The following is a 20264-nucleotide window of genomic DNA, read 5'->3' on the forward strand; positions in this document are numbered from 1 at the left end:
GGTTCGCGGCCGGTTCTCTCCCTTCGGGGGTAGCAGTTTAACTATCCATCTGTCCCTTCATTTGACGGCCTCCTGTTAGCCGTACCTCGGCCACGTCTGCCCCTAGGGTTCCACGGCCCGGTTCTCCTGCTCCCTGGGGTAGCGTATTAAACTGCTTCCCTTCTTTGTCCCGCTGACTTGGTCTTCGCTCCTTCATTGAGACTCCCCCATCCAGAACGTCCCTCTTCCTTCCATCCCTCGGCCCATCTTGCAGCCGTACCCGTGCCACATCCACTCTTTAGGGTTTGCGGACATGATCCCATACTCCCCAGCCTACCCGGTTACACTGCCTCCCCCCTTTGTCTTTGACATAGTCCTGTGTTATATAATGGGCCACTACAGAAAATCGCCAAAGAATGCCACTGCAGCCAATTATAATAAATGGTAGTTTGTAACACTCTTTGTCCCGCAAGTTAGTTCCTTCACTGAATCCCTGCTCATACCTTTTTGAGCGAGTTGTTTCAATGCCTCTTTGTCATAAAGCCTCCTGGCTACCAACACATTGAACACATAGGACCCAAGAGGACTCGCCAATTGCCGACAATTGAACAATGTAGCATAGTGTTTCAAGCCGAAGATCTCAGATCTCAGTTGTGCTCCATAACAAAAGCCAACTATGATAGAAGCAACATAAATGGAGCCCAGGTTAGGGAAGGCAATAAACAAGTGGCCAACGCAGGATAAGAGAAGTACAGCGACAATCATAAGTGGGCGAGGAAAGCTAAATTTTTCAAGAAGGATTTCAGATACAAAGCCAGCAAACACTCTTCCACAGAAATTCCAAATGCTAACAAGTGAAACAAAGGTACTTATGGTAAGAGTTGGATAGCCTAATGACTTGCCGATCTGGCCCAAATTATCAACTGCTGTGAGGTTAGTTCCAAGTCCACAAAAGGTCGCGATTAAAATAAGTAACATGTCAATACTAAATAGCGCTTGCAAGATGCCATAGTCTTCACCCCTATCTGGCTTTTTGAAAATATTGGCAAAGAATGAAGTTGTGGCTTTCTCTTCTATCCCAATGGAGCTTGATGGAGGCAATGTCGATGATTTTGGTTCTTCCAATGGTAACTTTTCTATTGTAACCCCAGTAGGTGGCATAGCATCAGCTAGCTTCTTTTCAATCCAGATCAAATACTCTTCTTTAATTCCAATTACTAGAAGAACAAAGAGCAAGCAACACACAACAGAAGCACTCGCGACATACCAACCATGAGTGAAAGCAAACTATTTCTGCAGTATAGTAACAACCATACTAAAGGAAGCTATTGCAAGTGCTACATACAGAAATTTATAAAACACCTTCACTTCATTGTCCCTTCGAACGACTTTCATAGATCGAATAGTATACACAAACACAACCGATAAAGCGGCAGGAACCATGCAATAAGTAGAAGAAGAGATTTTGAGTCGTTACCATAAACAGCAAGATAAATCTGTGCAGTAAAACCCTTTAAGAGTCCTAACATAATACCTCTACCCTGCGGGAAATTCCTAAGACAAGTAACAAGCACACCAGTATTGGCAAAATTCTGAGAGTTAGCACCAATGCAGATATACAAACACATTTGCCGAACTTTAGGCTTGGCTATTTTTCCTGTAACAGCAAGCAGCACCAACTAAGAGTAACTTCAGCAATTAGACCAGAAAAAACACCAGTATTAGAGCCAAGATCCTTAAAAAAACCAAGTAAGTTAAGATGGGATTCGGGTTCGTGATGAGATTGTTAACATGGCTGAGATCAATTTCTTGTGTGTTCATAAGAATCTTAGATCGAAGAGATCTATTTATAAGAAGCTTAGATTGAAAATTTCGTGTGAGTTCATAAATGAGATCTAGTTATAAGAAGCTTAGATCGAAAATTGAGAAACTCTCTGAAACTGAATAATGTTCTTGTTAATCAGAAAATTGATTAATTGTTTGGTAAACGTTCTGGAGCGGAGAAGAAGATGATCAAATATTTCGCATTTTGGTTTCCGAAATAGTTCGAAATTTCGCGTTTTTATCAGAATTAAATCTGATCATCTCATCCTGAGATTTTAATTCGACCATTGATGTTTTGTGTTGTCAAGGTCTCTGAGGCAGGAGAGAATTTCAGTGTTGGGCAACGACAGCTGTTGATGTGAGAACCGATGCTCTTATTCAGAAAACTATTAGGGAAGAATTCAAGTCATGCACCATGCTCATTATTGCACATCGACTAAATACCATATTCAACTGTGACCGGGTTCTTCTGCTTCATGCTGGTCAGGTATGATATCATGGCTTTAACCTTAACTGCTCATCCAATTAATGGTTTCCTACTTGTCGTTAATACTTGCATGTGAATATGTGATGCATAATGGCTTGAAACCTTGTTAGCAAAAGCCTCCTCAGCATTGTTTCTACTAGTAAAATTGTAATTGTGTTAATGGAGAAGAAGTTTGGAGGAAAGTGGATACGGCCTAATTGCTTCTGGCCTTGTATCACTTCAATAGATATATATGAAAATTAGGGGTTTACAAAAATTAGAAACTGCCTAAAATATTGGGTCCGCCCCTCTGGAGATGTCCTCCTAGAACTCTAACACTGCTCATTTACCACATTTTACTAAAAACTAGCCATTTGGCCCGCCCTATGGGCGGACTTGCTACATAGATAGCTAATGACTCAAAAGCCTAAAGTCCATTTGAATAAATAATATATGTATATTAATAGTTAATGATTCATTGCATACTTTGTTTAAAAGGTTTATGTTTTTCTATTTTTTTTTAAAAGATTGCAAGCTCTCAAACCTTGATCTAGTAAGTGTAATGCATTATTTTTTTTAAGGCCGATACATCGTGATGATGAAAAGACAAATCGATAATGTCAATTTCAAATCTAGATGAATATCATGATATAGGTGACAATGAATGTTTGTTTGTACACCATATATTGCACCATTTGCAATATTGAAGTATTGAGACAAATAATAGTTATCACAACAAAAATGTAATTAATTTCTTTAGATTCCCAAGTCAATTTGATCATTCAGGTTACCTGCTTTGGAGATTGACATTTGCTCCATCAATTCCTTGTACTTAGGACTACTTCAGGAAACTGTTATACATGATAGCTGAATTTTATAGTCTTTTGAAGTAGATGCAACTTTAAAAGCTTGTCCTTGAGGTAGTTATTTTTTAGACCGGGTTGGGCTAAGATAAGTCACATTTGCACCACACAAATGTTTGCCATCTGAATGTAATTGTAGTTGTGATATTATTCTCTAGTCACTTGGAAGGGTATGTTGTTGTGAATACCGTCTCATTTATCTGTGGGCGTGTCAGAAAATTAGAGTTGACCGTTTGGTTTTTTAGCCTTTGAATGCAATGTGTTTCTCATTTATCTGTGGGCGTGTCTGAAATTTAGAGTTGGGGACCAGTTTGGTTTTTTTAGCTTCTGAATGCTGAAATCTGAATGTGCCCTCTCCTACCTCCGAAAGCCTTTGAATGCAAAGCTCTGAATGTTGTAAACATGTTTGTTTTGTTTATGTCAACTGAACCTCTTAGTAAATGCCTGGTACAATGTATGATAACTAAAGAAGTTACACAATCGGATGTAACTAAATGAAAGAAACATAAACATATAATAAACCTACAATGTAAAACTATTACAATCTAAAAATAGAGATGAAGAAACAAAGTGCAAGGTTAAGATAAACAAAGTACAAAGTTAAAAGAAAAGCGCTGGAGCGTTAATAGTGTGAAAAGGATATTACCTTGGCGCAGTTGACCCAAATGAAAGAGATGTAACTTCAAAGTTCTGCAATTGGCAATGAAATCATATTCACCTAAGTGGCCTAAAATGAGGGTACAATCCGTTAAGTGCGTATAAATTTTAAAGGGATTATAGAAAGATATAATACCTCAAGTGTAATCAATGTCTACCTCAATGACATAACTGAGAGCCAAAAAAAAATATTGACCAAATTGGTATAAATCTTAACACACACAATTATGTAATAAGAAATTAAGTTTATTACAGAGTCCAGGGAACAACATGGATTTACGAATTTTTTTTAGGAGGGGAAAGTATCAAAAGCTAAAAGAGAACAAAGTGATCGACATAGGTAGTTGGAGAATAATTCAATTCAACAGGAATATATATGCAATATTAGTACAATGATACTACTTTGTAACGCCCCAAATCTCATGCAATTACATACCTAAGATACGTGACTTTTCTAATAAAATTTCAACAGAATCTCCTTTGTATATTCGACATTTCATAAATATAAACCTTCATAAACTGAAAATTTAATAAAAATACATCCAAACCAAATATAAAACCTCGTACCTCAGTCGCAAATTCAATTACTAAAAGATATACTGATTCGTAGAACCAGCTACTTAACCATCTCGACCAATGCCAGTTAAGTCAAGTAACCAATCCTCAAATAAGAAGAAAACTATAAATATGCAAACATCCTATAAACCCTAATACACGACTTATACAGTGCAACTAACATACATACATCTCCACGTTACAGATACATTCAAATCTCATCGAAGCAAAAAAAAAAAAAAACATCACAGATTACAGATTGCGTTGAGCACAAATTACACTTGATCTCACTCACTAACTCACAGTTTTATTATTAAGATTGTGCTAGCAATATCTGTATAGATTACTCTATAAATAAATTTCAAAGAGGAAGCATATTTTCAGGTAGCAACGGCAGTACCAGCCCCAACACCAACACTACTTCCAATGCCAATTCCAATACCTCCATCGCCAACAGCAATGTGAGAGGTGTAACAGTCCAGTGAATATATTTGATAATAGTATGCCAAAGTACCGAAGTCAGAACCAGCGACCACCAAAATTAAAACAGACGACTCCTAAACATACGCAATAAATGCATAATTTTAGACTGTTAGATGAAAACAATATATGCACTAAGTAGCAGTCAAAGGTATATCATATATCAATTTATTAACTGTGCCTATATTGCTAGCAGTATAGCTATCGAGGATCGAGAAAAAATGCAACAAAATATAAGTTACTTGGTCAAGCGGTTTGATCTACAAATCGTGTAAAGCATAATAACTGTTTATATGTATTTGTGGATCATAGAAAAAGTTTTTAGTTTTATCAAATTGTGTGCAAATTTGAAGAATATAAATGGAATCTTAAGTCAGTTTGGCCTTCTCAAAATACATACACAGTTCGAATGAACAACTAAGGCGGCATCACAACAAAGAAAAGATGGAGTTTAAGGAAACTACATTCTTAGAAAGTCAGAATATATACTATATGAAGCTTGGATCTTTAAGTAGCTAGGTTTACAGATGGATGACATTAAGCTTAGGAGAAGGTGGGCGAAGGAGAAACCAAACTAACAGAATTTTCTATGAATGACTTTATTTACCACCTATTCAACCAAATCCCTCCATTCAAACTCAGTGACTCTATATATATATAAGCATAAAGCCAGTAGAACTCAATTTGAAAATCACTACAAAAAAAGAATTAAAAAAGATTGGGAAACATATATTTTTTTTATATAATTCCATACAATGCAGATCAAAGTTAAAATTTTCAACACAACAACTTAAAGATAACGTTGTCTTATTCTAATATAGATGAAGTGATAAACATGGTTACAAATTGCAAACCTAATTCAAAAAATGTAAATAAACCGCAAAGTAAATCTTCAATGAAAAAAAACCCAAATTATGTATGAAAAAAAATATATATAATAAAATAGAGGAAATAGAATGAAAAAGCTTACCAAATAGATACAACAGATTAGAAAAGATAGGGCAATGGTATTCCAAACCATCAAAAGCTTTGTAGGCATCTAATATTCCCCAATGAATTATAGGGGTACTGTTTTGTGGATTTTGATTGAGCAAAAGGGTTTTTAACCCCTTACATCAAGCTGAATAAGTTGTTTTAAATCTACAATCTAAACGAAACAAAACTAATAAGAAAGCAATTACAAACATTAACAAAATTGAGAGATGGTTACTGGACAGGCATGAAATGAGAGAGAGAGAGAGAGAGAGAGAGTGTACAGGAACGCAAGTGCGAGGATGTTAAAAGTACGAAAAAACATCGAGTGTCTTACAACAAAGAAAAAAGATTACAATAATAGAACATTGTTCGTTTACTTACCGGAACAAACACTGTTCGTTTACTTACAGATGATATTCATCAAACTACATGTGCAAACATTGATCTAGAGAATTACCAATAAGACAAAATGATATTCAAAAGAAATTCATTTAGCCATGAGAAACACACAATTGAAAAGAATTAGAAGATTAAAGAGAAATACTAACCTATTATGTGAAACCTGATTATAGACGCAGCAAGAAACACTATATTAGAAAAAATGAAAACTATGAAGCACAATACATGTCATTAGTATTTTCTTCCTAATAAAATTTATTTTTTCTTTTTTCTTTTCTTCCTAACATCAGTGCTTAAACTACAAATATATACATTTACCAAAACCTTATTGAACTTTACAAAATTATTAGTACCATGGCAATGCTTAATCTATTAAATATGCAACAAAAATACTAATTCAAATCCGTTAGAACCCTATCATTATTCAAATCTTGGAAAAATAAAAAATAGGTAGTGCTTAAAAAAACTCAATTTGTCAGGGAGATCACAAATCATAATTATTAATTGCTATACATGGTAAAATCATTAATTATTTCACATTGAATCTATTGGGCTACTTGGTCATAATTATTTCAGTTAAAACCATAAGCACGCAAATGTATGTCATCTCTTGCACTCATAATTGTGTACATGTATTACAAAGACAAAACAATAAACTAAAGTTTGGGAGAAGTACTTATGTTCATGTCGATTTTGACTCTGTGCCAAATGATCTTGTTGAGAATACAACCAATACTTGGTGCCATTTCACTTAGAAGATGCACAAAATACCCATTTGTCCTGCAATGCCAAAAGAAGCTCAATATACCACACCAATTCAAAAGTCTATACAAAAACCTAAGCTATATGTTTATACACATCGATTTTGAGTGTGATATATTACTTGGAATTGCAAAAGTTAAATTTGGTAGTCTAGTGGGTGAATATGATATGTGTATAATGTTTCAACTATATTAGAGCGTACATAAGTTCTTGGACTACTATGTGATGTCATCAGTACATACAATTTATGAGAATTTTAACATATATATATACCAGACCAATTTCCTGCTAAAGCTCATCTCATATGATGCACGCTTTCACAGTCCACAGTTTAAAGCAACTTTTAAAATGAATTCATCATAGGCTTAAGGGAAAATTACTTGCTTACAATTCCTAAGTAGTTGGTCTCCATGTATACATACCTAACTTTAATTGAATTCTCATTTTCACCTTGTTCAAAAAACCTATATGTATAATTGTGTATATCTCGAAAATAAGAACATATCTCTCTCATTACCAATCTAATTCTGGAGACATGAAGTGTGTTAGTAACCATAGTAGATCCTCTATAAGACAACTTCTTTCTGACTCTTATTAATAAGAATATTTTTGACAGCGCATAGATGTATAGTATCCCATCCACAAATGTCTTGCCTTGGCTAATCATAAATGTATAGTAAATATCCAATTCTCCTGGAACAGTCTAATTATATATATCCATAATGCCTCACAAATTTAAAGCAAAACATTATTTCCAAAACAATAAACATGGATTATAAATAAAAAGTAGAGACGTACCGTTTCTTGCTTCCACAATAGTCAATGTAGGAGAAAGCGTGTCTTTTCGCTTTTGTTGAATTCTCACAATGGCTTATCAATCTTAACATACGCCATATAGAACATTGATAAGATACCAGGAGGAAATGCTACCTTGCTACCTTGAACTGGAAAGAAGAGATCTAGGTCATTTTTATTTTCACATACAATAGAAAATTCACACTTACAATGTAAACTTATTTCGCTTGCCGTTGTTTGTTTAAATTACATATTGAACAATGGTATGTAAGCCGGGTGTTAGTGTACATGTTACAATATGTTTTTACAGATGAACTTTTAGTTTTATTGAGAGCACTATTTATTGAAAGACTAAATACGTACCATTTCTGAATAATTCTCCTCAAAAAAAAAAAAAAAAAAAAAAAAAAAAAAAAAAAAAAAAAAATTATTCACTGCATAAAATCAAGTAGCATATTATATGAGTTAAATATACCTACACACAGCGATGAAGATGTAGTGCCGAACAGAAACTTGTCTCCAAATATTTTAGCACATAAACCAATTATCATGCATTTTTTTTTTATTACAATGGTCTAGCATATGATTGATCAAATTAAAAACTATTCAACACTCTCATGCAAATTCTGCCAAACAATCGAATACAATTTTGAAGGTTTTATATATCGATATCCTTGGGTATATACAAATAGGGGAAAAAACTGTTATTGCCAAATAAATTCTAGTGAATTAAAGGGGACAAAGAGAATACCTTGATGCTAGACCAATGTGATTATCTAAACCCCATCAATGATCGAAAAATCTCGTATGCTAATTATAATTTGTGCTTTAAGAGAGAGAGGGGGATCAATACTTTTTTTCAAGTTTTGGGTATATGAGAAAAGGTTTTTTGAAGCTAGGTGAAAGAAAAGATATTAAGATCTAGATAATAGAACCCGATATTCGTGAATATTGAGACGACGGACTGGGTTTTTATCAAGAAGTATGATGTTCTTGAAGATTAGACCCTTTTTCAAATTTGTGATAAAAAAAACTCATTATCAAGGAAAATGAAAATTGGGTTACTTCCTTTGTTCAGATGTGGAGGAAGGAAGGGAATTGGCAAAAAAAAAGATGCGAAGGAAAGAGATTAGGATATGCTTTCTTTTTTCTTTCTTCTTATTCACGGGCGTTGTATTTCTTGAGTTTTTTGTTTTTTCATTTTTTATGCGTACAAAAAGGTGTGTATTTCATTTTTTTTCTGTCAAATCATTGTAAAAACTGAGGTGTCCACCTTATAGAAAAAAGGGGGAAAAAACATTAGTGGCGCAACCACCCATTGCATGAAACTTATCTCTTAAGATTAGCAGAGAATCAAGCCAAGAACCAAGCTAGATATGGCCGAAAATTTAGGGGGCAGGGGAAGAGGACGGGCTTAAAACGTGTTGGATTATTCAGCTTGAAGAATCATATGTTTTTTATGGATAAAACCATTGAGCTAGAGCAACACCAAAGAAAAGATAGCTTAGGTAGCCATTGATCACAGATATGCATAGTCTGAATAGAGATCAATGTCGATACTTGGTAACTAAATTTATAAAAACCAACTGATGATCAAACATTGATAATTAAAAACCAAAATACAGTTGTTAAACATTGTGTACCTGAACAGTAGTTGATTGAAGGTGAAACGCAGCTGATTTCAAGCTTGAGAGATCAATGTCGATGCTCAATAGTCAGTACTATGATGGAAAGGCAACAATCTATCGTTTTGTTTTGCTAGAAAACAATTTAAGAATTAAAATAGAGAATTGGGTTTTAACACCTTCTACTGCACAGAAAAAAAAATATTAGTAAACTGAGAAGTTAGTGAGAAAAAATTGGCAATGCAAGAGTAACTCAAGGCGACAATCAAATTAAGAATTTAAAGATTTTTATCCAATTAAAAAAAAAAATGTGCCAACGTTTGTTACTATTTCTCTTATGACCAAGCAAAATCATATATTCTCACCCCAGATGGCTTACAAATTAATTAATTTTGCAAAATCATATACTTACTGACGATCGCCATAGACGGGAGAGAGGAAGGGGTGTGTGCGGCAAGCTGTTAGCTTAGGTCATGACTCGTGAGGAAAAAAAATTGTTTAAACTTTCAAAAAACGATTAAGAAATTAAGCAAACGGATATTAAACAATAATAAATCAACAAAAATAAAAGAAAGTAAAGAAGAAGAACCTCTCCAATGTTGGGACACTGAGCTTCTTCACAAACAGTATTAAGTTTCAACTTAGACAAAGACTCCTTAACCTCTAAAAACCTCTCCCCTTGAGGTTCTTTCTGCTGTAATCACGCCGGCTTCTTCACATTCGGATCCTTTCCTGTATGAACACCCATTCCACCTGGATAATCAACAGCTTCTGCTCTAACAATATTAAGTTCAAGCAGCAGGAGGTAAGGTCACAACCTTTGATTTCACTACAAAGGGAATCCTCCAAGCAGCAGTGACAGAAGAATTATCGAGATTGAAGGATTCAAATGGAAAAGCACCAGGAATGATAGGATTATCACCAGAAAATAGTGTTACTTTCATCAACAACCATGACACAGGTTCGACACAGAAAAAGTGGCCATTTCCATCAGATAAAGTCATGCAAGGATATGTCTACATACTCACTCATCCAGGCATACCATCTATAGTAAGTTCAACTTTTCTTGTGTTTTCTCATGCTTGGATCAACTGATTTGTTCCATAGTTCCATTCAAGTTTTATTTTCTTTCACTTAATAGAGAAAAGCATACAGCACTACATGTGTAGCACTCACTGTTACCATAATGGTATGGAAGTGCTTATTCCAGGTGTCATATATGCAAATTTATACCCACTAAAAAGTATATCTGATTTCCTTGTGCAGTTCTATGACCACTTATTTGATTGGGGATTGAAGGAGGAGATTGGTAAATTGACGGCTATAAGGTCTAGGAATGGGATCCAACCAAATAGCGCTGTTCGTATTATTACCTCAGATGCCGATCTTTATGTAGCTGCAATCGATGAGAAAATTATTGCCAAGATTGGTTCAAGGTTTGAAGTTGGAAACGTTATCCCACCAAACTTCTGAATAGCAACCTCTGGAAATGACTATGCTGTGTCGGAGAAAACACCATAAACGATTTTATAATCATCATGAAATAAATAAATGTATTTATCGAACGCTATAACTACATAACTGCATAACAGTTGTCCATCACCAATAGCAACTCCATGTTGTTATGCTGATGTCTATCTAGCTTGATTTTAAAGGAAGTTAGTTTTATTTTGGGTCTTAAATTAAGAGATATTGGTGAGGAAAAATAGAGGAGAATGAGGAAGAATGGGTTTTGCTGGAGAGGATATGTTTTCTTTTTTCTTTCCACTTATTCACCGGGTTTTGTTTTTTTTTTTTTTAATTTATTTGGTTCACGAACAATTGAAATTGAGAAAAGTGTGCGTAGAATTCCGTTTTTCTCCCGAATTACTCTAAATGCTGAGGTGTCCACCTTAGAGAGAAAAAAGGAGCTGACGTGGGTTCCTGGGAGCATTCTCAACTACTCAGTATTAATGGTCTTTGATGCAAAGAAATATGAATGCCATGTCATATTACAAGGATAAGCTGAGAGAGTTTGTAGATGCGGTTTTCCTTGCCTTTGTATTGCGTAAACTGTATGGTTGTGATTAAATAAAAATCTCTCTTTTCTGAATCAGCAGACAGATAAATGAGAATAATTAGGTTTATACTATACTTCATATATATTTATAGTTCTTGTGAGTTTAGTTTGTACTACAGGTTTTCACCAAATTATGTAACCCTTGTTCTTCAGGTTTTGGAATTTGATGCACCTGGGCATCTCTTGTTTAATGAAACGAGTGCATTCTCTAAGATGGTTCATCAAGGCACTGGATCAGCAAATGCTCAGTACTTGCGGTCTTGCGGAGCTTAGTACTTAGAGAAGAAGAAAACAAGTTGGGTACGTAGAAGATGCCATGCAGCAAGATGGGCAAAGGAGATGACAGCTGGCTTCTTCACGATGGGCAGCCGCTGCCCAGTTTGTACTTGGTGCTAGCCTCACTTCTTCACAAAATGACCTGCAAAAGTTAGAGATTGAAGATGAGAACAACATCCAACAGAAGACAAAGGATGCAGTCATTAGTCATTACCCAGGTGTGTTGGAAGGGAAGCATGACAAAGTTATAAAAGACACTTTAAATCAGTAACAGATTCCCAAAGATGGATGGTGGTCAGCTCTGTACAAAATGGTTGGAGGTGTGTGCACTTCTCCCCCACTCCCTTCAAAATATGCAATCCACTATGACCGTGTGTAGCTTTATTGTTACTTACTTACTTTTTAGGTTATAATTTTAGGCACCTTGAACTTAAAATGAAGTTGTTCGAACTTTTTCAGGTCTATCGATGATGAGTAGCTGGTTGGGTCGCAGCAGGTTTCAACAGCTGGATTATACGGCTTAGAGAACATATCAATCAATTTGGATGATGACGATATGTAGAAGATATCAAGCCTTTTCAAAAAAGATTATGTCAACTTCGTGTGCCAACACACGCAAATATTTCCAGAGTCACTAAATTCATTTATGCTCATATGTAGCGAAAACATTTTGTACAAAAGAATCAATAGTTAGCTAGTTTTGAAAATTCAGGAATGATTACAATTGTGTGTAATGAGAAACAACAGCAAGAAATATTGATGCAAAGCATGAAGATGTTGAAGTTGTTGCTACCAAGACAAGGGGTACGTGTGCCCTTGTTTTCTTCTGATTTTATGGGTGTGTGCCGGGCGCCCATAGTTCGAGTCCAAGCCCAATGGATCCAGAGTCCAATAGTTTAATTGTTTCAAGTTATTATTTGTGACACATGGTCGTGTTACTATTGGTTTATTGTTTTTAGAGTTAGTATAAATAAATGGCTTATGGTTAGGGTTTGGGGGAGCTGTGTTTTTAGAGTGTTGATGTTTATGATTTGAGAGATTTAATAAAAGAGTTGTCTTTTGTTTGTTTAATTCAAGTGTAAATTGTTAAACTGAAGTGTTCCACCAATAAAATCTACATTGCCCAATCAAACATTATAATATTCTTTTTTGTTGTAATCAATTTAAGTCCAAACGAATCTTTGACTTTTGAGTGTGCATTAGGGGTTACTTCAGATCAGATCGGATTGACCTCTTTCGGAAAATTTTCCAAATATTTTCAGAACCCAATATGCGAGCTGAGCCAAATCCAATTGAATTGTTTTTCAGAATCAAAATATTTGTCTAAATTCGGAAATTTCATAAAAACTCGAAAATTTCAGAATTCTTAGTAAATTTCATAAATCTCTTTACTTTCCACTATTTTTGGAAAAGAAAATTTAACTAAACCAAATTAGAACTTCAAAAAACCAAAAATTTACATGTCAGAAACTAAAAAATAAATATTATAGGAAATGTTCTTATAAAAAGCTAATTTAAGAACCCTACTTACCATGGTGAGGGAGAGGAGTAGCTACTAAGATTTGTTTAGCTGTTTGTTTTGTTTTGCTAGTGTAGAAAACTAGCATATGATTGAATGGTAATGATATTATCAAATGGACAATGGAGTTTTGTTATATTATAAGTTCATGGTTTCACAAAAAATCGGAAATAATGTCGGAAATTTCGGATCAGCTACATTTCGGAACTTTTGGATCGGATTCGAGAGTTATATCCAAATCCGATCCGCTTATTTTTTGAAATTTTTGAAAATTGGAAAATCGGTTCTCGGACCTTGAAAAATAGACCCAAAGCCAGACCAATTTTGGGTCGGGATTCGGCAAAATCGGAAATTCTGCAAAAAAAGACACCCCCTAGTGTGCATAGCCCAATTCATCAATCAACAATCACCTCTAGTTTGTAAGTTGTGTGATCTAAACGAAAATCAACGATTCCTAGTTATCCACATGTCACATAACCTAAATGGTCCAAAACAAATGAATGACTTTGCTAGCCTAGTACTCTTTCTTTCTCTTTTAGATCATTTGAACTTGTTTTATTTGCCCGGGTTAATTGATGGTAGGCTCGACGTTTTGAATTTTTTCCTCATGGTTAGTAGTACAAAATGTTTTTTTATCTTTTTGTTTTCACTTGTTTTTGTTTGTTTACTTTTGAATTCTCCTTTTCGGCAAGTAATTGTCCATGAGAGTCTTCTAATTAATTGATTGTTTGATCCCCATTTTCTCCTTGGGTTGTTTCTTCATCTTTTCTTTTGTTATTTAATTTGTTTTTGTTTTTGTTTAAAATGGATTTTATTGATATATAAACAAACTACATTGGAGAGGTGATAAGCGCGCTGCAAATTGCGCCACTAGTTATTTCTGAATAGCAAATCCCACTCGATCTCCTAAAAACAAACTCGTTAGATTGAGCAAGCAACCATCACATTGACATCCATAACATTTTACAATCTTTTGATTATCTCGATAATTTTTATTATTATTATTTTTTTTTGTTTTGTTTTATATATTTGACCTCATGGTTTGTATGAGGTTTAAATGTTTAGGATTGAGATTTGGATTTCTTCACTACAAATACATATTTTTAAAGTTTCTTTGATAAAGCTTTAATAGGACCATTTTTTTTCAATAAATTTGCGTTCAGCTTTTGTGCATTTAATCATTTGGACCTGGTGCCTTCTGAGTTCTGACCCCTTCTTGCCAAGCTCTAAAACTGCGGAACTGGTGGCCAACATCCGAATGAGGAGGGTTGAATAAAAAAAAAAGTATAATAACCTTTGGATAGTAGCAAGCCATCATTCTTTAGAGTTGGGTTCGGTAGCGTTTCTGTCACACCCCGAATTTCGACAGAATTCGGAAAAACACTATTTGTCCCCGACTCTTCGATCTCCGAGGTGTGGGACGACTCTCCACTTCCAAAACCCATAAACAGTTTTAAAATACGCGGATAATTAAAACCAATAAAAATTTTAACTTAAACAACAGTCATCTTCATTACCAAAACAATTTATAAATGAAAAATGCAAATAATATTATCTGTTGAAAATCTATATCACCTCGAGGAAAACAAAACTTATCCCGAGATTTAACGCTTAACTTAAAAACCACAAAGAAAGAACCGATCTTCTTCAACACTAAACCCGTCAAAACTTATCAACTATGTTCATTGGATGAACACCCCGATAAGCAAACATGCAAATCGGGATTGATTATAAATAAACAATTTGGTGTGAGTAGCTCTAAAATATAACATATAATTATACATATATATACACAATCCTACTAGTAGTTAGTTCCTCCAATCGAGGCCTTTAAGTTCTAACTAAACAAATAACCAACCAAACATATTACCATAATTAGATTATTTCGGGCTTTCTTTGTGTGTCCCTAAAATCACGTCAGATCTATGTCTTACCTGGTTTCCGCTACCACCACAATCGCAGAACCCAACGCCGAACATGTACATCCACATGCCTCCCTTACATAATGAGCTCAGATGCGTAATCACCCCCTGGCGGGATGCCGCGACACCGTAAATCCTCACACGGAAGCCAAATCTATGTAAGACCGCCACTATTCGCATAAAATATTGGCGCGATCATCGTTATTTTTCGCGAACGGAATAATCAAGCCATTATTAAATTTACGCCGGAGAGGCCAAAGGCCATTCAAATTTTAATCAAAGCGTAGGAAGGGCAAATCACATGAGTTATTGGTAGTCGGTTCTAGGATTTTCGATTACGTAATTTATTGGTGTCATACATCTATGACTCATAAACATTTCTACTATATCACGCTAAGGTCAATTACCTTATCAAGACTAAGCCACAATCTACAGAAATATCTCAATATATCTCATAACCATTTTCATACTTTCACGCCAATATCTTATTCAGACTACACCACACTCCCAGGTGAGGCAAATATTCACCAATGCTATATTAAGATCTCACATATAAAATAATGGAGTGTATATACATTTTCCAAGATATCAGATTAATATAAATATCCCAACATATGATATCACGTCATAATGCTTCAACGATATCACATACATTTTTATTATAACGTATTAGAATATAATGTCTCCTAACATCTCAATATCATCACGTGTAAAAAACACAACATCGAGGTCAAATCTTTCTTAGATAATGACCACCAAAATATATACTCTTTCCACAAAGATTTTATTACTATATATGTCCATATAATATATACACATAAAACGTGAAGACAATTAAACGATCCCACAATCAAAGCCCAATATCTTTTTACACACTACTTCACGTCAAATCTAAATTAGATAATTTACCAACCAAGTTATACAATATCCGACAAGATTTTTTATTACTATATATATCCATATAAACAAACATATGAAAAACTGGAAAAGTCAACATTCACAGTCAACGGTCAAAGTCAACGGGCAACAGTCAAAGTCAACGGTCAAAGGTCAACACCTCATGGTCAAGGTCAAACTCAACATATCATGGTCAAAGTCAAACTGTCATGGTCAAAGTCAAAGGTGAAAGTCAACCGTCCATGGTCAAAGGTCAAAGTCAACATGCCATTGTCAAAGGTCAAAGTCAACCGTCAAAGTCAACGGTCGATGGTCAAAGTCAAACTGTCCTAGTCAAAGTCAAACTGTCAAGGTCAAACTGTCGTTTTCGTGTTCGACAGGGTTCGTAGTGGCCCGTGGTTTCGCTCAAGGTCAAAGGTCGTGGCTCATGTGGGGGCTCGTAAGGTCATGATTCGGACCCAACTGGCCAAGCCCAAACCTTATTACCCGGAAGTCTAAACAGTGAAAGGCCCATGTAGATCTAGTTTAAGTCCAATGGACTGGTCCATGCAAAATTAGAAACGGGCCCAAAAACAGTTAAGTGGTTCGGTCCAAAAATTTCAAAACAAAAAGAAAAGGCCCAACCACTTAAATTAGATTTCGGCCCACAAAAATTAAAACTGAAATTTCGGAGTTCCTCCATCGAAATTTCGGCCAAGCCACTAATAGAATTTGGCCCAAACCAACTTAACCTTGCTAAGGCCCAAGGCCCAAGCCTCAAGAGAAATTAGACCGGCCCAACACTGAAACCGACCCAGGCCCAAGCCCAAGCCGTCAACAGTGCTTCTTCTTCCTCACTTCTCCTCCACCACCACCAAAAATCCGGCCACCACTAATCCTAATCACCTACCCATTCCAACCTATCGGTTTTACTCATAAATAAAAACCCTCTAACATTAATTAACGCCAAAGCCTCAATTCCTTAGATCTAACCTTCCCCAAAACTAGATCTAGAAACTGTCGACCTCCATTAAAGCTTGTTCAAACGCTCCCCCACTTCACAACACTCAGTCCCATCACTACAAACCATTCAATCCATTCAAATACCCAAACAAAATCCAAACAACAAAGTTTAAAAAAAAAAACGATTTACTGTCGGCCGCCATTGCCGCCTCCAACCAAGCTTTGGCAGCCCCGACATCACGCACTACACAACCCAACAACACCCAATTAAACCAAAAACACAGCCCAATCGGCAGCCATGAACGCCTGTCGAAGACGGAGCTTCGACAGCCCGATATCAACCCACGACCCCAACAAGTTTTACCATATCAACAGAATACAAAAAACGATCCTGGGGTGCGCTGCCATTAACGAACCGTGCAAGCTTTACAGAGCTTCGACAGTTTTTAAGGCACAGTTCCACAGTTCGATAGTTTAAAGACAAAATCCGAAATATAACAAAGTTTAATAATACAAAAGTCACGAAGTCCAACACAGCAGTATAATAAACAGTATCAATACACAGAAAACCATAAGTTCGGTGAGATAGCAAAAATAGCTACTCACCTGTATGAACAGCTCCTACGAATTTCTCCGAGTGAAGAGCCAAGTATTTCCAATTTCCAAAGAAACCACTCTGCTTCCATTTTAATTATTCTATTCTCCGGGAACCCTATTTTCAGAAAAAAGTGTTTATATCTTTGGGTCCAGAAAACCCAGCTCAATGCCTAATTTCAGCCCAAAACCAAAGCCCCGCGTGTCTCAAATCCGGTCCAAATGAATTTTGAAAATAAATAATTAAATTAATTAATTAAATAGATAAAAACGTATTTTTAAAATACGCAATTCTGATTCAATTTAGTAGTTGAAACCTCGCAATAGGAAGGGGTGAAGAAGCCGGATAGTGTCAATACTGAAACCGAAGTATTAAAACCCAAGAACAAAGTATGTTGTCTGAAATTAAGTTTCCACGAGCTGCCATCTATTATAAGCAAAATCAAATTTGAAAACATTGAACGCATAAGTAATGCAAAACTTTTTTCGAGATTCTTTTTGAATAACTTGTAGCAACGAACTCCCCTGACCATTCCACCAAGTAGTGATTACCTGCACCTATTAACAAATAATAGGATGTGTGCACTTCACTTGCCTTTGGAGGATCACTCTTGATATCACAAATGTATAGCTTCATATTACCACAAATCTATACTACTTTAAAATTTTGAAGCCTCATCTACAATTTTGTGTTCTGCAATAGTGATTTAATGTTTTTTTTATGTATCTCTTGGAGCTTCTAGAGTGTGCAGGGTACACCGGTGCGCAAACTTCTAGTCCACGTTTTTTTTGGTAACTAGCTATGTAAGTTTTTAAGTTTAATGACATTTAGTTAGAAGGGTGAAAACGTAATTTACAACGTAGATTTTATTTTTGATCAGATTTCGGTTTACATTTACATTAACTATTTCAACATAACAAAATTATTATCGGTCTTTCTCGTCTCCTAACTTCATTTAATACAGCCATCGACCGTCGCATTTGAATCACCCTCGGCAGTACATGTGGCTCAGAAGGCTGCGCACCACAATTATAGTGCAGCTGGCGCACCGTAGATTTTGGTATATAAAAATGGCAATTAAATTTAGGTTCTGTCGGTAACTTTTTTATGCAACCATTATATTACATCCAACATGTTTTTTTGTTTTTTTTAATTTTTTTTCAAACTCCAACACAATAAACTGTAGAAAAAATGGTAATTAAATTTCTTTCAGTTTGTAGTAAGCCACGTGGCATAAAAATAATTGGTCAAAACTAAAACCAATGAATGACGTGACTTTGCTGATGTGGCACTCATTTTTTATAACAAACAAAAGGAAAAAGTTCTCCCTCTCATTCTAATTCTAAACCCAAAATTTATCTTTTAGAAATGAAGGGTCGTCTCAAAGTTAGTAATTTGAGCTCTCCTTGCCAACAAAGTATTGACAGTGATGATCTAAATTTTATTTTCTTTTAAAATTGCTAGTTCAGCATTCTCAAACTAGTGTCTGCTAATAGCTTTTCTCTTAAATTCTCTCTAATAACTTTTTATGGGACCTGATAAAAAATGTTTCAAAGGCCAAATTCCTCAAATCTTGTGGCCGGTGCACTGTACTCTTGGAAACTCCCGTTGAGATTCGGAAAGCATCTGGGAGAGTGAAGGCTGTGCTACCTCATAATGAAGACTCAACAACCACCAAGTTTCATTCATGGCTTCCAACCACATCAATTGAGAACTACACTTGGAAGGACACCAAAATCAGTTTCTTGTTACCCCTGTTAAATTCAGTGATAACATTCAGTGATAACCCGGTGCATGAACATAGTTATAACAAACCCATTTTTTAAACAACATAAATTACATTATTTGAATTAAAAATAACTATTATATTATGAAGTATAGCTTGTTGATTTTTCAAAACTGTTTTTACTTGAATTTGTTTGTTAAAACTTTTGTGGGTATTTTAGAATCATTTTTGGGCTTGAAAACATTGTTAAAATGTACCCACTCATATAGGTATGGACCTTGAGTGTTTTTAGACCCATTTGATGCCCATAGGTTAACTTTAACAGACTTAAAACATTAAATAAACAATACCTGCGAATTTTCTCTGTAAAAAAAAAAACTTATTATTCAAAAACAAAACCCTAGTCTCCTTTGATTGAAAGAAATAAAAAGAAAGGGAAAAAGAATAAAAGGGGTTGGAGAAAAGGAAGCATTGGTATTTTTTAGCAAATTCAATTTCAGGTGATTAAACATATTATATATATATATATATATATATATATATATATATATATATATATCATTTTTTTTGTGATTTTTATCTTGTTTGCTTCATTATCATTTTATAAAAGTTTCATATTTAATTATGAATGTTTGTTATTTGTTTTAAAATTTTCATTGTCGTTTGGAACGATGATATATTTGCAGAATTTTGCACAAGTACTGACTTGTGACTTGAATTCGACTAATTAGATGATGTAGCTAGTTTTTCGACAGAACTAAACAATTTTAGTTCTCTGAATCATCTTTCATTTCCAATTGGCCTTGACTAATTCCAGTTTATATTCTATTTGATGTGAATTTTACAAGAAAGTGCGTCAGAAAATTAAATAGCAGAATTTAGGTTGTTGGGTATGTTCCATCACATAGTTTAGGGTACATACTAAACGAATTAGTGTTTAGGAATTTT

The 20264-nt window shown here is 35.0% G+C and overlaps 2 pseudogenes across 1 annotated transcript; one reads left to right on the plus strand and one right to left on the minus strand.

Moving 5' to 3' along the window:
- Positions 1–277: 277 nt before the first annotated feature.
- Positions 278–1741, minus strand: LOC147474056 (protein NUCLEAR FUSION DEFECTIVE 4-like; annotated as a pseudogene).
- Positions 1742–1770: 29 nt separating this feature from the next.
- Positions 1771–11017, plus strand: LOC147474057 (alpha-amylase type B isozyme-like; annotated as a pseudogene). Its single transcript, XR_015210166.1, has 3 exons — positions 1771–1855; positions 10171–10430; positions 10647–11017. The product of XR_015210166.1 is annotated as an alpha-amylase type B isozyme-like (transcript).
- The last annotated feature ends 9247 nt before the right edge of the window (positions 11018–20264 follow it).

The sequence above is a fragment of the Coptis chinensis genome, unplaced genomic scaffold (assembly GCF_015680905.1).
Source record: "Coptis chinensis isolate HL-2020 unplaced genomic scaffold, ASM1568090v1 utg136_pilon_pilon, whole genome shotgun sequence".
NCBI classification, from domain to species: domain Eukaryota; kingdom Viridiplantae; phylum Streptophyta; class Magnoliopsida; order Ranunculales; family Ranunculaceae; genus Coptis; species Coptis chinensis.